The 18906-nt window shown below is 44.8% G+C and overlaps 1 long non-coding RNA gene across 1 annotated transcript; it reads right to left on the minus strand.

Moving 5' to 3' along the window:
* Positions 1-4501: 4501 nt before the first annotated feature.
* Positions 4502-12399, minus strand: LOC116102756. The gene is made up of 4 exons (XR_004123268.1): positions 12270-12399; positions 11108-11192; positions 8634-8721; positions 4502-4676 (listed from the first exon to the last, which is right to left on the minus strand). It is a non-coding gene; the product is annotated as an uncharacterized LOC116102756 (long non-coding RNA).
* Between the last annotated feature and the right edge of the window lie 6507 nt (positions 12400-18906).

Here is an 18906-nt window from a genome sequence, read left to right on the forward strand (position 1 = left end):
CTGCTTGAGAGAACCAGAGCCGAAAACAGAAGTCCCTGGAGCAGTCGGCTCTCTAAAGCCCTCTGGCAAACAGAATGTACTCAGGCTCTGCAGAGGCTGCGGAAGGCTGAGCTGCCAACCCCAGGTTCACACACTCACGCACGTGCTCACACACAGCGGGGTTCTTTTCAGCTAGCCCCAGAGTATTTTAAGTACTGAGTGGAGGGGCTGAGGGGATGAGTTTGTGAGGTGACTCATCCTGGCAGCAGAAGCTGTGTGCGCTGCAGAAGAAAATGGCTCGGTGGCAGGCTGTGTGGAAAGCAGCTGGGATGTACAGTTCTGCAGTTGGAGGGCTTGGGAAAGGCTGTGGACAGGCCAACGTGGCTGGACTGTAAGTGGACAAGAGGCAGGGTTGAGTACCCTCACCATCCATCACAGAAGGACTCCTGATCCATCCACAGGGTGTCACTATGCTTTATAATGGACGCTTCATGGTTACTAGAGAAACTATTCTCTGAGACAGCTCTGGTTTCAGACACTTTGAATGAGCAAATGGAGACTAATAGGCACTGTCCACCACTGCTTTCATTTGTGGTCCTTCTGACACTTTTCTATATCCCTATGTCTGAAATTGAATCTATGACATATAAGAGGAAACTATGAAAATAACAAATAGACACCCCGAAGCCTAATGATCAAAACTCTACTATTCCAATAGTCCAGAAGGTCAGACAAGAGGAACAGAAGTTCAGAGTCATCTTCTGCTGCATAGTGGGTCTGAGGCTAGCTTAGGCTACATGAGACCATGTCTCAAAACCCCAAAGAGACCTTTTCCTTGGAAAGTTTTATTTTTCTTACTGTTAGTAAGAGTGCCAGGATGCTGCTTGGCTTGGAAACTGGAAGATAATTTTCTACTGTTCTGTTCCCTAACTGATGAATCCATAAGACATCTGTGTAGCAAGACAAGCTAAGATTTTCCATCTCCTTCCATCTTGCGTGTGTATGATGGAGGTGGCCGCAACAGAGAGAAAACAACACATAGAGAACGGTGTTGGCCTTGTTCTGGCAAAACAGACATGAGAGGTGTCGCCAAGGAATCATGACTCACCCGCATGTTTGGGAGACCCTTGGGTTACTGGTACCAACTCACACGGGAGCTTTTGGGCCACCTAAGCTGCTCCCAGTACCCCCAGTCAGGGGTGAACTGATTGAATTCCTTTAGAATATTTGCACCAAAAAAAAAAAAAAAAAAGGACATCTCTCAGCTTTAAAAATAAAGTCGTTAGCCTGTGTAGACTCAGTCGTCAGAAGTAAGGATGAGGGTTGGTAAGGAGTAGAGTCAAGGTAGCCCCAGTTAGTGAGGAGGGTTGCTTTAACGCAGGAGCGATACCTTTCTCTAAATAAATATATATAAATTCATTTCCAGAATCTTCCATCTGTTTACAAGACAGTAGTGGTGGAGGGGCTAGAGGTGGTTCAGTGTTTAAGAACAGCGCGCTCTCCTTCCGGAGAGCCTGAATTCAATGCCCATCACCCACATCAGGCCGCTCCCAATGGCCTAAAACTCCAGCTTCCTCTGCAGGAGCCAGTGCCTTTGGCTTTTACAGGTCTCTGCACTCAGTTGCACACACCTCCAACAGACAGACACATAAACTTAATTTTTTTTTTAAGTCAACAGTTGACTTCTTTCTGAGAGGGTAATCTAAAGAAGAAGGAAGGTTCTTCTAGAAGCATTCTAGAAAAAATTTTGGAGACAAAGGTGAATAAGAGGGAGAGCTGGGGTATTTTAGGACCCTCTTTGGTTTTTTTGAACCTCAAAGACTTTGGAGTCTTCCAAAGATAAAAGAGAATGTCTCTTTTTGTCGACTTAATCTTCAACTTCTTACTGCAGATTCAGACAAAGGCTAGAAGATAATGGTGGTGCTCATGGATAGAGGTCCCCTGGTTCAAACTCCTATCTACTGGAACAGGTCAGCTATCCTCCAGGGACTCTCAACTCCCTATCTACAGGCTCCCTAAGCAAAACATCCTGTGCTTGGGAAATTCTAAGCTGAATCCTAGCTCGTGTGGCTTCTGCTCAATCTTAGTCTCTTCTTCTCAAGAACAAGAAGAAAACAGCAAGCCTTGTGCATCTTTGCATATATGGAAAACACCCTCCCAGCCCCACAGTTTACAATATTTGGGTTTGGTTCTCTTCCTTCCTTTCCTTTCCGTCTTTTCCTTTCCTTTCTTTTCTTTCTTTCCTTCTTCCTTTCTTCCTTCCTTCCTTTCTTTCTTTTTTTTGTAACTCCTTTTTGTGGTTTGTTTGGTTTGGTTTGGTTTGGTTTCTGATTTTTTATTTGTTTGTTTGTTAGTTTGTTGCCTTTTTGAGATTTTGGATTTCTCTGTGTAGCCCTGGCTATTTTGGAACGCGCTCTGTAGACCAGGCTGGCCCCTAACTCAGAAATCTGCCTGTCTCTACCTCCAGGATGCTGGGATAAAAGCTGTGCACCACTACCCTCACCTGGCTTGGCTTATATTTTAAAAATATTTAGTTAGTTTATGTATATGTTTGAGTGTTTGCATGCATGTATATGCACTACATGTATGCCTGGTGCCCAGGGAGACTAGAAGTGGGCATTGCATCCTCTGAAATTGGAGTTTCAGGTGTCTGTAAGCCTCCACATAGACGCTGAGACCCAAACGGAGATCCTTTGCAAAAGCATAAAATATTGTTCATGTTTTGAGCCATTTCTCCAGCCCCTTGGGTTTTTTGTTTGTTTGTTTGTTTGTTTTGTTTTCTGTTTTTGTTTTGTTTTGTTTTTTGAGATAAGGTTATACTATGTAGCTCTGACTGGCCAAGAGCTCATTTTATAGACCAGGCTGGCCTTGAACATACAGCCACCTGTGTCTGCTTCTGCAGAGCACAACTTACACGTCTGTGCAAGTTGTGCTCTACCATGCTCACTTCATTTTTACTTTTTGTAAAAGGAAGCCGGCATTTCTTCAGTCCTTGTGAGATGGTATCTAACTCCCTTTGTTATATCTGCTGTTTTCTTCCACACAGATCCTTACCTATTGCTGCCTTTCTTACGAAGCTACTCTGGTTCCAAGAAATGGAATGTCCAGAGAAGCTAACACTTATTCTAAATTCTAGAATTCACCCATGATAGGACTGGCTGTGTCCCACCCGAATGTTGCCGTTCCCCTCTAACTGTATCCCTGACTTCTTGTGTCCTCTTCTGATGCCTATAATGTTTATGGCCCCGCCTTTCTCATGGTCCTGCAGCTGCAGTTCCCACTGCTAGCTGGCTTGGCTTCACTTTCAGTCTGGACTCTGGGCAGGAGTCAGGTTGGCTCAGGGTACATTTCCCTAGCAGGTGATAGGTTGCTGGGAAACCTAAGCCTCTACATGAGGCCTGGGTTCCTCCCTCCCATGTAGCCAAGGCACTGAGAATCCTGCAGGGTTGAATGGCTGCTGAGCCACTCAGGTAAGCTGACACAGAACAAAGGGCCTCCCATATACATATACCACCTCTAACGTGCCTCCTTTTTTTCTTTTTAAGAAACTGTACCTTTCTAGCTCACTATAGAAATATTAAATTTTGAAGTGCCTAGGTTTGTTTTGTTTTGTTTTGTTTTGTTTTGTTGATACAGAGTTTCTCTGTATGTTACTGGCTGTCCTGGAACTCACTCTGTAGACCAGGCTGGCCTCAAACTCAGAAATATGCCTGCTTTTGCCTCCCAAGTGCTGGGATTAAAGACATGTGCCATCACTGCCCGGCTTGATGTGCCTAGTTTTTGGAGAGGTGATGAAAACAAGATAATTTTGCTTTTACTTGGCTTTAAAAGGAAGAACTTGGAGACAGGAAAATGCAAAATAATTTGCATCAAGTAGATGACAACTAAATCAAGTAGCAAGTCCTTTTAAGCAGAGAGAATGTTGCAGTCCTTGTATCTCGCTAAACCAGCTCCTTAACACTTTTTTTTTCTCATTAATAAATGGTAACAGTGTTTCATACCTATCCTGCTATGGTACCACTCCTAGCAACCTCATAGAGAAGCAGGCGCCTTTTACAGACAGGTATTTGGAAAACACGACAGCTTCTTGTTCAGTGAGACACTACCCAGGAGGTCCTGTTGCCCACCTCCATCAATCAGTAATCAGACAAACACACACACACACACACACACACACATATGGCTCACCACCATCACCAGATTTGTAAGAAGAAGGCTAATTTTCAGGTGAGGAATGGAGGAAGGCCAGATGAGGTGTATGACTAGAGAGTTGCGGTTCTGCTGTTCTCAGAGGCCTCAGGGATTCCATTGTGGGATTCATCTTGGGTTGGCCTAGAGAAACAAACTGCTGTGTATGAAGACAGAAAGACTGTTGGGAGAGGAAAGAAGGGAGGGAGGGAGGGAAGGAAGAAGGGAAGAAAGGGTGTATGGATGGGGGGAGATGGAGGGAGGGAGGGCCTTGTGGTTTTATAGGTTAGCGTGTGTTTAACTATGAATAGCAGAGGTCCAAATCAGCAGAGCCCTTGGTGATGTCAGATTTTATTTTCCTTCCACAAGTTCAGAAATTGATGGCACGAGCCAATGGTTTTACCTACTAGATTCTCAGGCGTTGTCCCGCCTTTCTGTTCTACCATCCCTCCTCCGTGGCTCTTGCTTTAGTAGTCCTAGATGGTGTCTAGGCCGCCAGTCATTATATTCTAGATGGATGGAAGGACAAAAAAAAGAAGAAAATGAACATCAACCACCCTTTACAGAAACAGTCCTAGATACTGCCCTGTGGCACTTCTGTTTTCGTCCCTCTGGTCAGAGCTTGGCCACGGGGCAACACTTAGGAAACTGAGAAGCTAAGAGGTATGGTCCTCATTCTGGGCACCATTTTCAGCTAAGAATGCGGAGTTCCATCACTGCCTGGCCAGAAGGAGATAAGAAAACTTGATAGTCTCTGATGGACTCCTTAATTCTATAGTGTTACCGAGACTTTTTAAAAATACAAGCCCCAGGAAGACAAGCATTGTCTAACACTTTAATCTTCCACAAAAAAAAAAAAAAAAAATCTCTTTCTTTTTGTTGTAAGATAATCCCATACATTCTATTAGAGGGGTCCAGGCTGCTGAGGTCAGGCAAGGTGGCTCTTGAAGCAGCCAGGCAGGATCCTGAAGAGACACCAGAAAGCAAGATGCATACGGCACCGGGCACCATCACTGACGGGGCCAGTTGGCACGCCCAGCCCTGTGGATGTCCTAGCCTCCCTTCCCTTCGCAGCACGAATGCCAGTCTCTGCCAGCGTCCTTGGGGGCTTCTGGGATTTAGACAGCTGTTGTCCATTCTTAGCACCGGATGCAATGACGCAGGATGTGTGATCTACTCCGACCCGGAATGCCAGCTGAAGTGTCAACTGCGTAACTGACAAAGGGTCTTAAGCAGCATGCATTTTAGCTGTGAATTAATAGCTGCATTCAGCAAATCGATGTTTCTTCAATTTCACTAGCCTTCTAAAAGGGTAGGGGCATTGGTGAGAACTCTGGAAGCCAGCATGAGAACTGACCAACGATGGACATGGATGACTGAAGACACTAGTCGTTTCTGTCAGCTTCTCTGGTGTTCTAAACTTCCCGTGGTCCTCCATATTTGGAATAGTCAAATTTTTCTCTAGGCTGCATGACACCTACAGAGCCTTGGGCACAGACACCTTGGCTTCTGGGGTTGGGGTTGGGGGTGGAGGTGGGGAGAATGTCTGAGTCAGAGGTTTTCCCTGGGCACTGTGCAATTCTTTGTGAACTTGTCACTGTTGTCTTTCTGCACTCCCTTGTGTGCATATTTGCCAAAACTCTAAATTCATAAGAACGAGTTTCACGCCATTCATTCCGGTACCCTGCGGGAACACATAGTGTGCCTGCAGTTAACTGGGCCTACTGAATGAAGCTGCTTCCCTTGAACAGCCTTAATCCTGGCTCATTCCTATGGCTCATCCCCAACCCTCACGTAGCTGCATGGGTTCCCAGTGTAAATGATGAGCAGTCTGCTTCCGGTTGGCCTGTCTGAGCTCCCTGACCTCTATCCCACTTTTACAAATAGATGTTTGCAGTTTAGAGATCAGCATGTGAACGAGCTTTTTAGGTAACTGCATTTGATTGTTTATTTAAAATAATTTTGTGGTAGTGCTGGGGACTGAACACACAGGATCTCATACATGTTAGAAAAGGCTACATGCTAGGCATCTGAACCAAAGCCCAGTTAACTGTGCTTAAAGGACACTGTTAACTGCTAAATCGGAGGAGCCCCACTGTAGGGTAAGAGAGAAGGTGGGGAGACATACAGCTAGGAGACTCCTTAACACCTTAAGAAGGAGCCAGGATTAAGGCTGTTGCATTCAGGAGCTACCTGGGCTTAAACAAAGGGGATGGTGGCAGACAGCTTTGCACTCTGAGATGTGAAAACAGCAGGGAAAGTCTGAAGGCAGCTGTTAAATATGAGGCTGGAGAGTCAGGCAGCATGAGGATAGATTGCATTCCCTGCAGATTCACTTAACACTGCTGCACAGAGAGGGGTTTAAAGAAGTGGACTTGGAGCCAAGCGGTGGTGGCGCATGCCTTTAATCCTAGCACTTGGGAGACAGAGGCAGGTGGATCTCTGAGTTCAAGACCAGCCTGGTCAACAGAGTGAGTTCCAGGCTGTCCAATGGCTACACAGGGAAACCTTATATTGAAATAAAAAAAAAAAATTAAAAAAAAAAAGTGGACTTGGTTGTTCTCGGTAGCCTATTATCTCCCCTAGGCTGGTGTTCTTAACTTGGGGCCTTATGAATCAGGAACAGAGTCCTCTCCGGAGCCCTGAGTCTGATTTTCAGGGCTCCAGACTTTACTAAGGTCTACATAAGGTTACCTTAGAAAGGCATTTCAACGAGTCCACTGGGAAATGTTAGTCTTTGTTTTCTCAAAAAACAAAAAACAAACAAAAAAAAACCAAAAACCAAAAGCAAGAAGTTGGCCATATATATGGTCTCATGTGCTGCTTCATAAAAATAACAAACAAACAAACAAAAAAAAAAAACAAAAAACAAAGGGCACAGAAGAGGATCACAGCAAGTCACACAGAGCATTTGTGTGGTTTTTACTGCCTACTCCCACCCCGCCCATTTTTCCCCTTCAATTCCAAAGCCTCTTCCTAAGGCCTTGCCTCTCCTGCAGCCTTGGAGGCTATTTCTTATCTTTTAAAGATCCAAGACTCTCTACCTTCTGGAGAGCCCGCCCCCAAGCCCCACCCACCTTCTCTCAGTGCCCTGGGACCCAGCTCCTTAAAAACAGACAAACAAAAAAAAAAAAAATCATCTCAACGGACTGGCAACTGAGCCCACAGGATGGAAGGACTCTAACCAATTACCTCCATACGTCCACATGTAGCCCTTGACATAGACTCGATAGACAGACACACACACACACACAAATAAATATAAATAAATAAAGTAAATGCAAAAAAGCAAAATTAAGGGGTCTGCATGGTGGCTTAGTGTGTAAAGGCATTTGCTGCCAAGCACGAAGACCTGAGTTCAATCCCTGGGACTCGCATGGTTGAGGGAGGAAACTAACACCCACAAGTTCCTCTCTGACTCCCATATGTTCATCCATACATATTTAAATGTTAAATACTGAATAAATGTTTTTAAAAAATAAATGTTTTTAAAAAATGAACTCAAGATCTTGGATAATCACTATCATTTCCTTTCATATTTTAATCCATTTATTTATTTATTGTGTGTGGGTGTGTTTTCTGCACAAAGTGTGTTTTGTGGTCAGGTGAATGTTCCCGTGCACACATGAGGTGAGCATCTTATTCACTTGAGACAGGTCTCTCCCTGAACCTAGAATAGGCTGATAGTTAGCAAGCCCCTGCCATCCTCTAGTCTTTGCCCTCCAAGGTGTTGGGATGATAGGTGCATGCCTGGCTTAGATGTGAGAGCTGATAGTCCGGCTCAGCTCCTCCTCCTCGGGCAACAACTGCTCTCTTAATCCATCTCCCGGCCCCCATCGCTGGTATCTCTCTTTTAAAAATCAATCACTGTATTATTACCTCACTATATACTCCAATCTTATTATTTAATAATTCTACTAAAATCAAACAAAACACTACCATACGTTGAGATGTTGGCTGTGATCTTGAATACAGATAAAAATGTAAACTATGAGACATCCAGAATAGGAGAATAACCCCTTGATAGTTAGCTATGGGAACAAGCCGCTCAGCAATATTCTTCCATAATCTCTGCTTCAGTTCCTGCTCCAGGTTCCTGCCTCAGCTTCCCGGATGATGACCTGTAACCTATACACGAAAATACCACCCCACTATACCCCTAAAGAGGCTCAAATGAGGGACCCAGGGGACAACCAAGAAGCAGCAGCAGCAGAGACTAAATACTGAACTCCCTGGGAGCAAGGACAGTCCCACTCACCTGGGAATGTCCCAGTGTTGAGCACAGTGCCTGGAACTCAGGAACTCTCTAGGCAACATTTATCAAAAGGGAAGAGAGGATTATCACTCTTAGCCAGGGGCCCGCTGAGTACCTGCCAAGCTGCTGATCAAAGTAACCCTCTAGACATCAAAGCTCTGACTAGCAAATTGCCTGGCCAGGTGTTCAGTGGGTGTGGGCAAGCGCTAACCTTTGTCTTCTTGCAGTTCAGGCTCCACCCATCTCAGCTCTTGGGATCTTCAAATGAAAGGTCCCTTAAGAGATCTCTGCGGTTATAGCTACGGAAAAGAAATCCTTAATCGACAGGGCGCAGGAGATTTCAATGAAAAGTCCCTTTTCTAGACTTATCCTAGAATATTCACTTCGAGGCTGGACAAAGTGGCTTTGGGGACACTGGCATGGGGTGCTATGAAAATCACTGAGCTATTTGGGTCTCCCTGGTCTCATCTTGGAGACAGGCAGGACAGTTATACCATATTGTTCTTGTGAGAACCTGAGCTCCTTGATGTAAGAGGACTTAGCCGAAGTTTGGTAAGGGATATCCCCGCTCACCTTTAAGATCCTTAAAGTCCAGCGTTTCTGTCTGTTTTGTACCTCCTGGTTCTCAGTGCCTGACTCCAAATCAGCACTGAGATTTGTTAAGTAAATTATGTATTTGTTTGCTCACCATGCTACAGCATGGAGATGCATCCCAGTATTTTGAATATACCAAAATACTCTAACAGCGAGTATTCGTTAGCATCTGGCATTCAGACTTCGGTTAATGTTCGACTGCCGATCACGTGCTCTATAGACTTCCAGGAGGCCCAGACAGTACAGAGCATGTGCCAAAGGATCTCAGACTCTGGCCCCCCATATCACCACCACCAGCAGCAACAGAAGCACCTAGAAATTTATTAGAATTAATTCTTGGGCCTCAGAAGGGTAGCCATCCATCTTAACAAGTCCTTCAGTTAAAGGTATTCTACATTTAAGAAGGCCAGGTGCAAGCAGAACTCTTCTATGCTATAATTGGAATGTGACATCTTGCACTTCCAGTGTGTAGCATACTGGACATTGTGTAGGCTAGGACAGAGCTCACGACCTCTGCACTGGCTGAAATGCTTCTGGAGCTACCTCCCCCACCACAGGACCTACAGATGTTCCTAGAAGTATGTCTAAGCCTATGATGCCTCAGGGTGCCTCAGACAGCAGAATGGACTGACTGGACACTGGCTCAATGGCAGTTTCCTCCATGGATGGGCCCATCATTCTTGTGTAGTTAAGACTAAGTTGAGGTTCCCAGCAACCCGAATACACAGTGGCTCCAAGAAAAGAGCAATCATCTCCTTTCATAACAGCCTAGAAGTGAGGTCCTTTGTCCTTCCAACACCCCGCTCTCAGGTCCTCCTGTGGTGGTGGCCTCCCTGCAGGGCAGACAGAGTCATCAGCACATCTACATTCCACCTTGCTAAGCCCTTCAAACACAGACCACAATCTCTCTCTTTTCCATCTAGTACTGAAGGGAAGTTGTGAGAAGACAATGCATTCTCCTGCTGTCACACTGTAAGGTTTCACAGAACAAAGTCCTATCTTGATTAAAAGGTTGAATTTGTTCTTGGTAGTCCCCATTCCTCCTCAAGACTCTGTCCACAAATAAAGAACATGACGGAAAGCCAGAAAATGGTGTTCCACACCTTTAATCCCATCACTCAGGAAGCCAAGGCAGGTAGATCTCTCTCTGAGTTCGAGGCCAGCCTCTTCTACAGAGCGAGTCCTAGGACAGCCAGGGCTACACAGAGAAATCCTTTCTCAAAAAAAACAAAAAATTTTAAAGTAGCAATTAAAAAACAAATATAATTAAAATAAGGCCACACGAACTTTTCTTTTATGCTGCGGTAAAAGGATGAGTGGCTCTACTGTAAGCTTCTTTACCGAGATATATTGAAATTAACTTTTGAGCCCAAACTTTAAAAAACAAGACAAACAGATTCTGACGCCCACCTCTTAGTTATTAGTGGCCTGGGCAATTACTTAGGCTTTGTTTTTCTCTGCTAATTGCTTTCCACTTAATTTGAAGATAGAAAGCACCTAGCAGTACCTCATATATAACAGCCATCCATCTGATGATAGTCCCTCCCCTACCTTTCCACCCTTCCTTCTTCACTGAATAGCATGAGATTATAATTTTATCTATTTCACCCTATTATTTCACCCAAGCTCATTAAATATCGAGTGGCTTTTCTGGGGAGACATTTAAAAAAAAATCTATTCACCCCAGCTAGCATGCCAGCAGTCCAGAAAAAGAAGTATTCCACCCAAGTTCAGCTTGGTAGACCAGTAAGTTTCTTGGCATTGCTTACACAGAGTATGGCTAACTCAAAGGCAGTGGCATCACCAAAAACAAAACAAAACAAAACAAAGCCTTACAATAGTATGGCCGTGGTTCACAAAAGCCCGTTGCCATGGCAACAATTCCACATAACCAACCTTCTACCTCTTCTGTAGCAGCTCCCCCAGTTCCCCAAGATCACGGGCGGCTGAGGGCCAAGGGCAAACAGTGAGTAGAATGTAGGTGGTGCCTGAGCAGTGTCTGAATGGGTGCCTCCCCCTTCTCCATAGGAAGGTCAACAGCCACGTTCCCATCACCGCTCACTTAGCCTCCTGCCCTATTGTTCTGCTTACCTTGCTGATGTGGCTGTGATGTGGCCAGATACTCCACAGGTCACGCCACAACTCTTCTTCAGGAAGGCCTATGGTCACGCCGTGTCTGGAGGAAATAGCTTTAGTACAGCAAGTATACACAGGACAGCTCAGGAAATGGTAAATGCACACTCGCTCCATTGTGTCAGCTTGCCACTTTGTGTGAAGAAAGCTACTTGTGTTGAATAATGCACTCACTAGAGCTTAGTCTACAAGCCTGGGAGATGTTTCCATCCCACCAGAATAAGGTGGTGGGATCCCTTTGTTCACGAAGAGGGATTACAAGATGTGAAAGAAGAAAAACCACTCAAGGACCACGGATAGCCAAGCAAACCCAACTATATGGTGCGAAATGGAAATGCGAGGTACTTGTCATATAATTTTAAAGCCCAAGAGGATGATAACCTAGCACTAAACAGAGCCTGGAGGTGCTCTGTGCTGGGAATGCGTAACTCCACAGGTTATACCCTTGGAAAGCCAGCCTTAGAGCTTCGGCCAAGGTGAAACTGTTATTCTAAATCGTTCTGTATAAGGATTTTGGCTTTCCCAGGACAGCTCATGATACTAGAAGTGTGTGTGTGTGTGTGTGTGTGTGTGTGTGTGTGTGTGTGTATGGGGGTGGCTATTCCTGTATTTGTTAGCGGGGTGGGAAGTCCGACAAACCTCAAGAAGAGATGATGTACTCCAGGCTCTTTAGTCCCACTTAACACTGGATGCATTTGTCTTAGCTCCACTTTCAGCTATGTAATGGGAAAGAACAGCCACTTATTCATTCAAATATTCACTTTGTTGGCAAAGCTCTGCAAAGCATTGGCTACATGGCAGGCACTGTGCTAGGCCCAGTAAGACAGTGATGGCAGTGGCATAGTTCTTTCCAGGGGCCAATCCTGGGTATAAAGATGCAGACTTGTAATCCTCTTCACCGTCAAGGTATTCTAACCTTAGTTCTGAAGTCAAGGAGTCAGGACTGGGACAGCTTTAGGAAATGTGTAGAATATGATGCCTGAAGCTCATTAGAATTGCTCCCTGGCAAACCCAGTTTTTAACTCAGGTCCTAGGATGGGTGCACTGCAAATTAAGCCAGTCATAAATTGCATCCTTCCACCAGCCTTAGATTACTACTTAGCAAACAGATGGACAATACCTTTTTTAAGAAGTGACATGAAGAAGAATTGACCAGTAAGCAAGTTCAATCTGGGGTGTCCACCTCTACCTGGTCACACAGCTCTATAGAAGCACTGATGCTCAATAGCCGGCAGGCAAGAAGGTCAGAATTATGCTAAGCACACGTAGGAATGCAGCACAGTGTGTTTCCATGGTGACAGTGATAACAGCTTATATTTATAGAGCTTCTATCTCCAAGGAGCTCAAAGCCCTTTACAGACACACTGTCTCTCTGATTTAGGGAGAAGGAGAAGGAGGAGAAGGAGAAGGAGAAGAAGAGAAAGAGGAAGAAGATGAGGAAGAGGAAGAGGAAGAAGAAGAAGGGATAGTTGGAGGGAGGGTGGACAAAGGATAGACAGTGGATGTGGATCTGTTACCCACATTTCACAGATGGCACAGACTCGGGAAGTCATTGCTCGAACGTGTCATGGCAAACCAGGGACAGATGGAAGGTTGGATGGACATGATAGTTCATAGAACTCCTAAAACCCTTGCCGTTGGTGTTGGGCAGAGATCGGGGCTGAGCTGCCATCTCCCAATCATCTAGCTCCATTCAGTGTCACATGGGTGATGAGCTACCTCTGGGAACATCAAAGGCAATCAAATCTTAACTATTGATGGAATGCACTCGGACATTCGTTTTATGGAGATTTGGTGATAAGGTCTGAAGTCCTAACAGCAGGACAGCCAGCAGGCAAGCTCGGAGATGTGAGGCCTAGATGTTCTTAAAACCTAGCATGAAAAGGTTTTCAGATGCATTCATGCATTGCTTACAAATGGCTTTGTTTCAGAGTGCTCCTAACACCTTCGAAAGAAATGCTTCTGGGGTCTCTCTTCCTCTGGCTTATTCCTGACCCATGAGACATGTGAGGTGGCTCAGAGTTATTTGTAGGCTGTAGCTGATGGAATTACAAGTGAGCCTTACAAATCTCATGTCTACCCTTCTGTGTATACAGATATTAACTGAGAAAAGTCCACATCCTCTGGTGGAGATCTCACCCTTGTGAGTGGGTTAAATGACTCCATTTTCCTAACCAGAGGCTGCTCCTGGAGATTTTCAATGGCTCCCCACTTTTTGCTCTCCTAGACTTTCTACTTACCTGCTCCACCATTTAGTCTTCGGAATATAGAAGCTATTTTCTCTTTAAAAGAAGAATCATTCTCCACAGAGCATCCAGTTAACCCAGCTAGCAGTCCCCATGGCAACGCTGAGAGATGGGATCCCTTCTGCCGTAGATCCTCTGTGGTCCTATGCCACGGACAAATCACACTGTTTCAGAGGCTGGTGACCTCAGGGTTTTGCCAAAGATGAGCTGTCCAGTTGCCGAGCGTCTGTTTAGGTTTCAGGCACACCGAACTAAAGCCTTGGTTATTTGAGGAGTTAAATCCCAGGAAACTGAAATGTCTGTTCTCTGAAGACATATGATTCCTCCCACAAAATAATTGAGCCAAAGGACATGTTGAAAAGGGAATACTTTGCAGAGTAGGTCTTCAGGTCCTCCGTCACACCACACTTGGTCTACTTTACCATTTCCCAGAAACTCAGCCATTCAGAGAGAGTAGGCCTTCCCTTCACTGTCCGCCGAGTGGACACTAAAGAGCTTTCTGTTCCTCCGACAGGCTGGGCTCCCTCTTGGCTTCTGGCCTTGGATTCTGAGAAGGAGAAAGAAAGATTCCTGTCTCATCTTCACAGTATTCATCCTTAACCTCTGTTGAGTGGCCAAACTCTCTGTGGCTCTCCCCTGCACCCAGTCATCATAGCCTGTCTTTGCTTTATCTATTCCTAACCCTTAAGCACTCCCTTGGCCACCCACAATCCCCATCCTCCTGCTTTTTCCACATAGAATTTCACCTTTCCTCAACACAACATTGGACACACTCAATGGTAGTTCCTTATGTAAAAAGAAGTTTCTAGATATAATTGAAGATTATAGCTTGAATATAGGGGGAAAAACCTATCCAGAAGTTTACCTTTAGATTTAGATTAGTCTAGGTTTGGAAAGATGGCTCAGTGGGTAGCATGTATCGTGCAAGTGTGAGGAGCAGAGTTCAGACCCCTAGTACTATCAGAAATGCTGGGTAGGCCCAGCAGCCGCTTGTAATTCTAGAGACTGGAGATACCCACGGCAAGTTAGCTAGTGAGGCTGCCCATATCGGCAAGCCCTGGGTTCAACTGACTGGGGATACCCACGGCAAGTTAACTAGTGAGACTGCCCATATCGGCAAGCCCTGGGTTCAACTGACAGATCTACTTCAAAAAATAAGGTGGGGAGTGAGGAAGACTCTTGATGTCAACTTCAGTTCTCCACATGCATGTGCACTCTTCCATGTGGACATGTATACACATACACACAGTGTACACATGCACACGAAGAAAATTAACAGTCTGGCTTTGCATGTTAGCACACACCTAGAATCCCAGTACTCGAAGACTGAGTGAGGCAGACTTCCAAATCTGAGGCCAGCCCGAGTTACACAGCAAGAACGTGTCCCAAGAACCAAAACTGAAATCAAACCAAACCTTTACCCTACAAAAAAAAAAAAAAGACATTAGTAAAGTAAAAGTCGTAAAAGCGTTGTTAGCTCTATTTTGCTTATATGTATAGGTCCATTTTTAGTCTAGCAGAGCCCAGTAGTTACTTGTTAAAGACCCATAAATAAAGAGGAATAATTTAAAATAGTTTAAGCTATGGTAACTGCTCTCCCTTCATCTGTATCTATAAACCAAAGAATGGGGCAGACAAACTACTTTTACTAAGAAACAAAACTTTCTAAAGTACTTCAATATTTATATAAATTTAGATCCACAAATATGTAAATATTGGTTCCTAAAATTATTCTGCCACATTCTGATAAACTCAGCAAGAACTCAAAATTTCACATAAATTTCTCAAAGTATTTTAAACTGAAACTATATAGCTATTAACCCAAAAGGTCTATAGGCCTACTTTTTTAATTACAAATATACAAAATAGAAATATGTGAAAATTTTCTTTCTTCCTTCCTTCTTTCCTTCCTTCCTTCCTTTCTTTTTTGAGACAGGATCTCACTGTGTAGACCTAGCTATCCTGGAAGTCCCTGCGAAGATCAGACTGGCCTGCAAGATCACAGAGATCCATCTGCCCCTGCCTCTTGAGTTCTGGGATTAAAGGTATGTTCAACTACCAATGTAAACATATCTTCTTGCTAGTAATAGAGTTGACCTTGGTAGTAGTTTGCATTCTTTTGTGTTTGTACCTCTGGGGAATTTAACATGATACTCTGTTGGGTTTTGCTTGACTTGTCATGAAAGCCTATTGATTGAGGAGAACACGGGGTAGGATGCCTCGGTGGGCACCTGGGAACCTAAACCTGCAGAGGTGGTCATAGCAGCCACCTTCATTGGCTTGGCAGCTGGAAACTATAATAGTTTGTTACCTGGCAGCTTGAAAACAAACCAACCAACCAAATAACTAAATTATGTCCAGGTGTGATAGATTTTCTCAGAATGTAAAAGACCCACCACCCACAGAGCGGCAATTGGCTCCGTAGGAGAACTATGGCTGAACTATGGGGCCCATGTTCTCCAAAGGAACTATACGTGGTGGGAGAGGAGTTTGGCTTGCATCTGTGCGATGATGAGTTCAATGCCCTTCAGTCTCACTGACACACCTCACTGTGGCTCAGAAGGTCCCATACTTTCAGCCTGGGTATATATCCTTAATCATTTGAGTAAATGATTAAGATTAAAGATCGTCATGATGCCCAGGTTCCACCTCAACCTCCAGAGTCAGAATTTCTGTAAGTCAAATAAAATCTCAGTCTCTTTTTCATGGATATATAGCTGACTCACAGGATATTTTCCATATCCAAACTAAATAGTTAGTTAAGGTTTATGTATGTAAACACCTATGACCCATCGCTATAGTCAAGAGAGTAAATATATTTATGTATTCTTTATAATCGTTGCCTTTGTCTCTCATGCAAGCAGCATCTGCTTTCTGTCAGCATAGATTAGCTTGCACTTGCTAGAGCTTTATATAAATGTAATCACGGAATATAAACTCATTTTAAAAGCACCTGACTTTTTCTTGCCAGGTTTATTTTGAGATTCTCCCTGTATTGTTTTTATATAAGATACACATCTGTAAGCCTTCCCATTGCCAGGCTTAAAACAGTCAGCCAAGCCCTGTGCCCCAAATGCTCCTGGCATCTCATTCAAAAAGGTTCTGAACCAGTCCATGTGGGACCTTAGGATACATTAGTTTGGCCAGGTGCATGTGTCTTTCAGATTTACTAGGTGGAGATAGCAGCTTATGTTGAGCCTCAGCATCTCTTCCTCCCAAGGTGTTCTCAGCTTCTTTAAGGACCATCCAGTGTCGCAGCATTACATGCCCTGGGTACCGAGGAGCAGGCTCTAGTGGCTAAAGCGCTTCTGCTTAGCCCACACATGTTAATTCTTACATGGGCTGAGCCCTGTGAGTTTCAGTGCCACGCACACTTGCGTGATGGCGGTATTTGAGGCGAAAACTTCAAGGAAAGTCAGCCTCCTGCCTCCGCATTGTTGCCTGGCACCCCAAACTCAGAGGTGGCCCAGATATGTCTTCGCACTTGTGTGCTAGGAACTCACCAAGATATCATATTCTTACAGCTAGCAAGAGAAAATTCGGACATTGCTTTCTGACCTTCACCAATGTTTCCAACTATCCTAGTTTAATGTTTTAAATACTAGAGAGTAATTGAAAGGTTTCTCTCACTCTAAGACATTAGCTGAAAGAGTTAGGTCGAGATTCTCCTCTGCCTGCCTCTAGCAAGAACCAAAGAATTAGCATAAGAATACCTCAACAGAGAGGGCTCTACCCCTCTTCCTCCTGCTCTACACCTGGCTTTTAGAAGTCAGGTGACCTTGGATGTGGGGGTCGCTTCCCTACGTGACTTCAGTCTAGCACTAAGACTGGGGGAAGAAGGACTTGGACTCACATGCAGTCTAGCACTAGAACTTAGATGGGCTGGGACTCAAATTCATGTATCTCTTGCAGTCCCCCAGGCCCAGAGCACTTGGGCCCGGGGGATGCAGCACCAGTTCAGAGGAGATAGCTGCTATTTTAGACCCAGTATGTTTTAGATAGCCTCAGAGGTACCTCAACTGTTTAGCTGCCAGATTTTTTATTTCTCTTTTGTAATGACTGTAAAAGCCTCATGCCATTTTTAAAGAAATACACTCAGATTTTACACCACCCGTGTGTAGTCTGTTTGTCAAAGCCGAATCCCGTGCCCACCTGGCCAGAATCCCTTGTCCCGTGGAACAGGGACCCCGTGAGAAACCCCGTCCGCGGCATTTCAGTACATCATTCTCTAAGGCAGATTTTCCAGCCCTGGTCACTGGAGTTAGCAGAGCTGGTACAGACCAGGTTCTCAGCCCCCTGCTGCTTTGTTGCCAAAAATATTCCTGCCACTGGGCCTCGCTTTGGAAAATATTTTACAAATAGAAATTCTTGGAAAAATCTTTTAATTTTCCTGATCAAAGTGGGATGTGCTTGTTCTTCTGGCTGATAGTTTCCAACTGACTGATCTCAAGCCCTGATTTCCTTCTGGTTTGAGGGATTTGACTACCTTTAAAAACTAGTAAAGGCTCCAAAAATAAGAACATTCAAGGAAGCAAAAGACCTTGGAATCAGGGGAGGTAGCTCCGTTGGTAGAGCGCTCACCTATCACGCACAGAGCCTTGGATTCCATCCCTCGCACCTAACAAAAAGAGGCATGTTGTCCACCCCTGCGATTCCAGCAATTAGGAGGTGGAAATGAGGGATCAAAAGTACAAATTTACCCTTGACTATGTAGAGGGTTCTAGGCCAGTTTGGTATGAGGCTCTGTATAAAACATCTATCTATCTATCTATCTATCTATCTATCTACCTATCTATCTATCTATCATCTAATCTATATAATCTATAGAGACAGGATATTACTATTCCAGAATTTACTTCGTAGCTCTCTCTGCTCTGCTCCACTCCCATCTGAGCTTCCTCCACACTGGGATTATGATGTATACTTAAAAAAGTGTAACGTTTGATAAAATACTCAAATGTTTTAAAGGCATAAAATAAGATAATCATATTTATACATGAGAGAAAATGTTTTGACAAAAAAAATTTCAGTGGATTTGTCAGTAACATTTCCCTTTTGGAAAGCTGCCTAGCTTAGCTCACTGGATGCTCTTCCAGAGGACTCAGGTTCAATTCCCAGCACCCACGTGGCAGTTCACAACTGTCTGTCACTCCAGTTCCAGGTGTTCCAATATCCTCACACAGATATACATGGAGGCAAAACACCAGTGCACATAGAATAAAATTAAATTTAAAAAAAGCTGCCGGGAGACGCGGCCCAGCACCCGCGCGCGACCCCCGCGGGCAGGCGAGGCGGGAGAGGCGGAGCCGCGGCTGGTAGCGAGGCTGGCGAGCACTGTTAGCCCGGCTGGCGCGTTGGCCCGGGCGTCAGGCCTCGCCGCTGCCCGGGGACAGACTCCCCGGTGGCTAATAGCCGCAGAGATGGGACGACGGAGGACCGCCAGCCAGCAGTCTCGTAGCTCGATCACCCAGGAAGAGAAATTGTAAGCAGATAAGAAGAGCGCGTTCAGTT

The sequence above is a fragment of the Mastomys coucha genome, unplaced genomic scaffold (genome assembly GCF_008632895.1).
Source record: "Mastomys coucha isolate ucsf_1 unplaced genomic scaffold, UCSF_Mcou_1 pScaffold1, whole genome shotgun sequence".
Taxonomy (NCBI): Eukaryota; Metazoa; Chordata; class Mammalia; order Rodentia; family Muridae; genus Mastomys; species Mastomys coucha.